This window comes from Cibotium barometz, chromosome 15 (genome assembly GCF_041138505.1).
Source record: "Cibotium barometz isolate CiBa-2024 chromosome 15, ASM4113850v1, whole genome shotgun sequence".
Classification (NCBI taxonomy): Eukaryota; Viridiplantae; Streptophyta; class Polypodiopsida; order Cyatheales; family Cibotiaceae; genus Cibotium; species Cibotium barometz.
Window position 1 is genome coordinate 42,630,475 of NC_141060.1, and position 8,877 is coordinate 42,639,351.

An 8,877-nucleotide genomic window follows, 5' to 3' on the forward strand; every position below is an offset into this window, starting at 1 on the left:
GTTAGTGTTCTAAGCATATAATGCATAGCTCCTCACATTGTATTGTAGCCCCAACTCCCACCCCTATGTAAAATTTCAAGACTAAATGTTATAAAGGCATCTAGATTGGTCCAATTGAGGCATGCACCATGGAATGTAGGCTCTATCACATGAGAGAGTAAGGAATTCATCACTTGAGGGGGAGTGTAGAAGATCAAGTGATGCTGGGACACATTGCATGAGCAAGGGGTAGCACACACCTTAGCTAGTTTTGGATGGTTTGGTTCAAAGTTCAAAAAGGAATAGGTGAATGTAAAAGGTAGAAGACAAAGGTCAAAAGGATGACACATGGAAAGTGCAAGAAGTTTGAGCATTTATGGGACACATGGATGGCACAAGGGTGCACATATCTTGTGGGATGGAGTTCCATAAGTTATTAAATAATGTACTTGATTCACTATAATAAAAGAGGTTTTTTGTGTCAACCTCATGCTCACGCTTTATTCCTCTCTAAATTAGCTATTAATTATATTGTTAATTTTATCATTGTGGCTTTGACTGTATTTCATCCTCCTTAGGTTAGGTATTTTGTCATGCAAACACACTAACTCACTTGCTTACTCAACTGCACTCAGTCATTCATCCTCATGTACTACTACACCATAAAGCCCATGTTTGAAGAATATATTAGTGTTCTTGAGGCCAAATTTTTTTCCATTTAAGTGTCATTTCATTTTTTAAAACATGTAAGGTAACTATCCATACAATGCAAGTACACTTGTATCACATCAATGTCCAAAATGTTTTTTGTTATAAAATGTAGTGAGTGACATTGTGACTTACCATTTTTTTTAAAGTTATAACAAGTAGTTCATGCCGTTTTACTTGCTCTCTCTCTCTTTCTCTCATATGTGCATACATATAAGCATACATGCATACATGCTACATACATACATAGATACATTTGTGCATACATACATACATACATGTGTGCATCATGCATACATACATAGATACATTTGTGCATACATACATACATACATACATGTGTGCATCATGCATATATACATAAGTACATATATGCATGCATGCATATATCTACACACACACACACACACGTGCATGTACATGTACATAAGTGATATTAATATATTAAATTTAGTTTTAATTATTTTTAGATCCTATTTCTAGTAAGGCTATAGGAATATATCCTTACATGCATGCGTGCACATGTGCATGCATGTGCACAAATATATAAGCAGATGTGTGTGTGTGTGTGTGTGTGTGTGTGTGCGCACGCACGCACGCACACACACACACACATGCTTATGTGAGTGAGAGAGAGAGTGTGTGCATGTGCGCATGCACATGTATACATTATTATAAAAAAATTATTCAATTCAACTTAATGCATGCATTGCTCAAGCACTCCTTTTCTAAGTTATACCTTTAGGCTTCCTCAAGCACCCCAGCTTTATTGTGTTTATTGGGTAGTTATCATTAGAAAGGTGCCAATAATTCAAAATTCTTTTCTAATGATGTACTCGGAAAGAGTTATTCCTTAATGTAGTCTCACGTATATAGAGACATATATTAGTATGTAAAAGTTTGGAATAATCCCATCTTATTCCTTTTATACAAGATTTTATTCATATTTCCTAGACAGCATACTAGGGAGTTTCAAATTGTTAAGGTATGTATGGGTGGTATCATGGTGGTATGGGATGTTAGCGATCTCTCACATATATTATTTTATGGGATAATTTGGGCTCAATATTATTGCTTTGCTTACATTACTTAGCATGTTGACCTCAACATTCAAAGACAATCTCATTTTTTGAATTCACTAGAAGTTATAGTGTAGGCATTCTCTCTATATAAACTTATTTTATCTATAGCCTGCATGTATTGATGAGTGTAATCTCGTCAGCATTTTCACTTGTTGAAATCTCTTTCTTTAGAGTTCAATGAGTTTATCTTGTTGTATTCGGATTAAGAAAATTTGGATTTTTCCTTTATTGGTATTTCTTTCTCTAGTTCCGTATTGGATTTTTCCTTTATTGGTATTTCTTTCTCTAGTTCCGTATTTAGGTGATTTATACAGTCAACCTGATGGTTTACGTATGGACATATGTGAGTCATCGAGACGTTGATGACTCTCTATATTGATATAGGTAACTCGGGACACCGATAATTCCATGTGCAGATGTGGGTAAGTCGGGGCGCCGATGAATCCCTAGTTTCTACTGTTATAATGCCATGTTTTCCTACTTTATTCCAAATGGTTTACAACGAGGAAATTACTTTGAGTATGAATTCCTATGATCAGCCGTAGTCTGATGGGCAAATAAGGCATATGAATCAAATTGTAGAGGATATGCTTCGTGCATATGTCTCAGGAAAAACATCAAATTGGGAAAAAATATCTTCTAATGATATAATTTGCATATAAAAGTTTTAAACATACGGCTATTGGTTTTAGTCCGTTCATGCTTATGTATGGGTATCAACCCAGGGTACTGATTGATGTCAGTCTTAAGGACATCGAGCTTGATACATCGAGGACTTTAATGCATGATATGTAGGAAAAGCTGACCAAACCTCGGGATTCTATCAGGAGTGCTCAGGATAGGGCACGGTTGTATGCTGATAAGGGATGCTCATCTCGGTCTTTTGAACCACGAGCGTTGGTTTATTTTAATGTTCCTAAAGATTCTCAAACTTTGTCAATGGAAAAATGCTCGAATTTATCTCCTAGATATTGTGGTCTATTTCGAGTTATACATCGGACTGGCACGGCCGCGTATGAACTAAAACTACCTCCAATTGTTAGAGTTCATCGAGTCTTTCATATCGATAGATTGAAAGGGAAATTGGGAGGTGAGGATGACACAGTTACTCCTCAAGAACTCGTTGAAGTCGAAGATTTATCCTATGTTCCACATGAACCTGATAAGGTACTTGAATTCAGGGAAAAAGGAAACTTTGTGGTTGACTAATCCCTAAGGTTAAAATTAGGTAGAAAGATAGGAAAATAGAGGATTCGACTTGGGAGTCGGTTGATATTGTTCAGTGCAGTTCTCCTTCTTTTCATTGCAAGAGTACAATGTTTTGAGAGAGGGGAAGTATGTTATATGCACATTATGTGTGCATATACTAGGAGGCTAACCCACATTAGGCTTGTGAGCATGGGAACAAGCTCTAGTGGAGCATGGGTTAGGACTAACCTTAAGGGTTAAGGTTAGGGTCAAGCATCCAAGGGTCACACATGGGAAATGGAGAGTCAAGAGTCACTTGAGGGCCCTCCTATATAGTAGGGACATGGGGCACACTCAAGGGAGGCTTGGAGGCTTAGGCTATGGTCTCTTGTGTAGAGGATCATATCTACTCACCTACATTTCACACTATAGCTACATGCTACTAGATTGGAGTTATATCTCTTGATGGTATGGGACATCAAGGTAAAGGTATGATGTATTTCATTATATTTCATGTGTGCATCCCTTGGGCTCTGGGGTGGTCATGTGGATGAGTTTATGCCTGATTTATGCATGTTTATGCATAACAATTATCTAGAGAGATCTTAGGGTTTTAACAGATGCCAAGACATCTCAGTTGCATAAGAAGGCAAAGAATAGGAAGGATGGCAGTGTGAGAGATAGATATTACCAAGGACATTGTTTTGGTGAAAGCTCTCTATCTTTTGTAACGCTTCTCTTTAATATAAAAAGCCATTTTCTTGAAGAAGAAAAAAGATACTTTCAAAGATTTAGGATTGGTTTTTTAAAGCAACAATCCTTCTAAAATACTTTCAAAGGTTTCAAATTGTTTAGAATAATTTCTTTAAAATACTTTCAACAAAGGTTTTGGATGAATGCATTTTTTTCACGAGCGAATCTTCCTTTTTGGGCGAGCACTTTTTTCCTCTCTCTACTCTCTTTGTAGTATGTATCTCTCTCCCTCACTCACATTCTCTCCTCTCCATACCCAATCCCTACACTCCCTCTCTATTGTCCCACTCTATCTCTCTCTCACTCCCTAATTTACACTCTCCCTCTCCCCCTCTCTCCAATATCTCTCTATACACCACCTCTCTCTGCCCCTCACTTATTCTTCCACACCCTTAGAACAAAATGTTGGTACAACATCCTTGCAACAAAAAAGTGGACAAATAAATTAGTGAAGAAAGTGTAACATTCTATTCCATCCATTAATCACACATAATGTTTAAAGTGTTGTAATCCCTTCCATCCATATTAATAAAAAGTCATGTCATTACATACAAAAAAGGTCTTCATGCCCTAAGTGGACAAGGACAGTAGCCATTAAAGTTTTGGAATCCCTTTGCATCCATATTGTTCCTCACAAGCCAAGTTTAAAAACCAAAAAAAGGTCAGCCTAATACAAATGTTTGTACTTGCTTACACTACTCTAGGCCAACTCCGGGTATGTCCTGTGTCTATTCAGGGCCTCAGTGACATCCCTTTCAGTCAACATTGGTTGATGAATAAACATATTCTCATTTTGGCTAAGGCCGAGAACCCTTAGGTACACAAAGTATAGGTGGTTGCATGCAAGATATGGCTTCCTCTTTTCAATCCTTAGGTACACAAAGTATAGGTGCTTGCATGCAAGATATGGCTTCCTCTTTTCAATCCTTCCCATGAAATCTGGACAAGTGCATGTTGGATGGCCTTTGATATGTATATCATAAGTACCAACTTCTATGCCTTCCCCAAAAGTTTATACAGTGAAAACCTCATGTTGTTTAGACTCAATCACCATTTCTTGTGTTACCCTTGCTTTCATTTCGAGAGCTCTTTTAATTCTTGCTCTGAGATGTTAGTCATGTATCTCATGTTTTGCCACTCTCGAGATGTGACATTTGCTGTTGTTGTTTCCTAATCTCTTGGCTCACTCCTTGTATTGTAGAGGAGGATATCTTTCCTTCCATTTTCTTCATTTGCAAATTGAAACCTGCAAGAAGGAATGCATCGACTTGATCTTTTGAGAGTTTGGTACCCTCTGCCACACAGGGCAAACTGAAGGGACTTTGTGTGGAGGATGATCAATGTTCTTATCAATGGCCCATGTGTGCATTACATCTGTGTTGCAAAACCACATCATCTGACTAGTCTTCCCAGGCACATGGGACCTTGTTGAAAAAAACGAGGGAGCAGGTGCCCCCTTTGCACATCCCACAATAGTTCGCCCATATTTTCCCATCCTTCCTAAATGCCCCAAACATTTGACCCTACTATTTTTTGGAGTCCTCCTAATTGCCCATAAGGTTTGATGTATTGGTGCTTCCACCACACTAGTATATGTGGATTCACTATCTGCACTTGTCTCTTCATCTAAGAAATAAATCTTTCTAGGTCTTTCAATTAGTTTTCTATCTCGAATATGCACATTGAACTCTAGCCTATGGCTTGCATCATCCTCCACATCAATTACTACAAAAGATTACCTCTTACTCTTTGTTGACTCTCGATCACCACTTAAAGGACTTGGTGCATGTACATGGGAGTACCTGTAGTGCTGCTTTTCATAGTCCGTATGACCTGTGCTGGACTAGGAGTGGCAGAATTTGCCCTTTCAACAAGCTTCTCAAGACTAGGCCCTGCTCCAATGTGTTTGCCAAGGTTGTAAGAATTATGTTTTGCACTTTGCAAGAGGGAATTGGCCATGTCTGTAACACAAGCATCATATAATGATATTCTTTGCTTGAAACCCTCCCCATCTAGCCAACTTTCATGCTTGCATTCTAATAAGTTTGAGCGTGGTGTGCATGCTTGATCACTACTCTTCTCTACCTACAATAATTACTCAAATAAGCCAATGACAATAATTTATCCGCAGGTTATGTTTCCAAAAATCCAAACTTAATAAGAGATAGGGGTAGTAGTCATACAGAAATCATTATATTGCCCCAATGGGCAATACGAATTTCCCACCAACTGAACCATACGTCCATAGTAGGTATGTCTCGATCACTCACATTGCCACTTCGCCACCACTATTGTCGGATGACATGAGCTTGCGCTTGTGCTACTATTTTTGTCGTTGCCGTTCACCCATTGCTCACACATGTTCTTATGTACACCTTGGACTGCTTTCACGACATACTTTGTGTGAGCTTGCGCTTGTGCTACTATTTTTGTCGTTGCCGTTCACCCATTGCTCACACATGTTCTTATGTACACCTTGGACTGCTTTCACGACATACTTTGTGGTATGAAGGTTGAGACTTTGTGCCCAATGGAACAAGCATGACCTTTCTTGACCCTTCATCTCTAGCCCTTGATTGTATACTTCTCTTATGGCATGCCAATTTGCTTGGGCCTCATCTGCCATGAACCCCAAAAAAATCGGCCTTCTCAAATCCATGTGTCACCATGACATTATTCAAGCATTCCCAAAATAAGAATTGGGAGGTCTTGTCCTCCTCTTTCATTTCACATGTAGCTACTGTAAGAAGCTCCTATAAGCTACCATGCAAAAACAACAAAAAAAGTAATGACATGATGTACATTTAATGCTATTATAGTGTTTTCATAAATGAATTCCTTGCTACCTTGGATCGTACACATGACATGCCATTGTCACCTAATCTAAAATGTGATGTGTGGTCAAATTGTATCCAAGCTCTCCTTAGATCACCATTGCCAAAACACCTCATTCTATTTACAAGATCAACACCTGATGCAGGTCCCTTTGCTGACATCTTGGAGACAAAACATCGATCAGATTCACTCCCTTGGCCTGGAAATCTGCTTCCATGAAAGAAATCATAGGTACAATCCCTCTTCAACCGCAATAAATCTGCTTCCATGAAAGAAATCATAGGTACAATCCCTCTTCAACTGCAATAAATCATCATAGCTAAAAGACCCGACTGGAGGACCCTTACATGCTTGCAATACTAACCTACAAAACCTGCAATATACAATTGGTCAAATAAGCTCAGACCACCTCTTCAAGTAATTCTCAGTGCATACTTACTCATTATTTCACCAGAGGTCCAAGCTCCTCCAACACATCGCTTAACTCCTTTTCTCCAAGCTGCTTTGCATGGCCCCCTTCCCTTACCAATGATGTCAGAACCGATTCTTTGGCTACACACATTTGCACCCTTCTTGAACCGGCATTCCTATCAACACTAACCACTTTTTCCACCATTTCTCTTGTATTGTCTAATAATTTCTTCGATGTTCTTGCCTACACAGTGTGTGAATGATTGCTCACGTGTATCATTAACCGAGTGAGGGTCTCATCACTAGTAGGCATGACATAATACACATAACAACCACATGATCCCTTGCAAGTAGCTGCCTTCTTGCAATAGTGGCAAACTATCTTCCCATTATGTATGGTTGGGAGGCCCACTATGCAAGTCCTCTTCATGCATCCTTTGAAACAACTATCATTGCTAATGCTAGTGTTTAAATACCAGGGACAAGTTGTATTTGGGCACTCCATTATACCAATACAATGGCTAATCCTGCACACTCCTTGAAAGGAAACATTTGAAGTGGCTGGCTTTGTCCAAATATGACCATCTAACTTGTGGTCCATCCCTGCCATTGTTTGAACTAGATCCCTTTATGTTTGGAAACTCAAATATCACATCTCTATCATAAAACCTTGGAAGCTCTTCAACTTGTACAACTCGTCGAAGCTTTGTCAAAGTGTCCTCCTCCTTCATTGCAAGCAAGAAATCCACGGTACTCTTACTATTATGACAAGAAAGCGATCCTACCTAAGGAACCTCTGTCTGTAAGGGAACTGCCATCAACAAACTCTAAGGGACTTTCAAGATCCACAAACACCCGACTACACATGGGTGTATGACATTCTGAAGTGAATGTCACCTCATATAAGAGAGAAAGTGACCCCTCAAGGATATAGAGGTCATTACCCTCCATATCTTGATGTGGAATAAGGCTCACATGGTTTTTCTCATCTTCTCTATGAATGATGGCATCTAAGGACTTGAACTCCTTGGGATAAGATTTTTTATTCAAAAAGTCCTTGCCAACAATACCTTTTCCATTGCACAATGGGACACACATGTTAGCATCAATAAGCTGGGGGAATAGTAGCTTGGCCTCCATGAAGAGAGAGAGAGAGAGAGAGAGAGAGAGAGAGAGAGAGAGAGAGAGAGAGAGAGGGAGGGGCAAGGAAGAGATAATCCAAGATACTTAAATATTTAAATTAAAAAATTTAAGGTTAGGTTTAGGGTTAGGGTTATGATTAGGGACTAAAATGTGCTTAAATATATAATTAATAAATTAATTATTAGGTGGCACAAAAAATAATTGCATCGTTATATATTTATATAACCTACAATTCTTATCTCATGGCACATCACTTCAATCAAGTATGAATGTAGACACCCATATGTCTTTGTGAGGAAACACATCCAAATTAGGAAGGCCTTGTTGAACAACAACTAGGGTATTGGTCATCTCTCTGAGTTCTTCCAATAGTTGCCATTAGGTGAAACACTCTAGGCCTTTACCTTTGTCTTGAGACATAGCTCCTTCTCCTCTTAAGTGTTTAGCTAGATTGGTCCATTCAAATCTGTGTGGACCAATGCCTACACCATCTCTAACATGATCCATTTATTTCTTTCTATTTATAGATGACTATATAAAGTAAACTAGCCACTTATGTTATCATTAAAACATACTCCAAGGTTGGATATTGTCTAACCTTGAATGCATTTGTGAAGGACTAGTCTCACGACATGGCTAGCCATCTACAACAAGAAAGGGGGGTATGGTAACGATAAAATGATTCTATGCATTTAATGTATCTCATGAGTATAAGAAATCAAGAGGCATACACTAGTAAGTGAGAAGACAAGAAGTATAAGACATCAAGAGGCACATA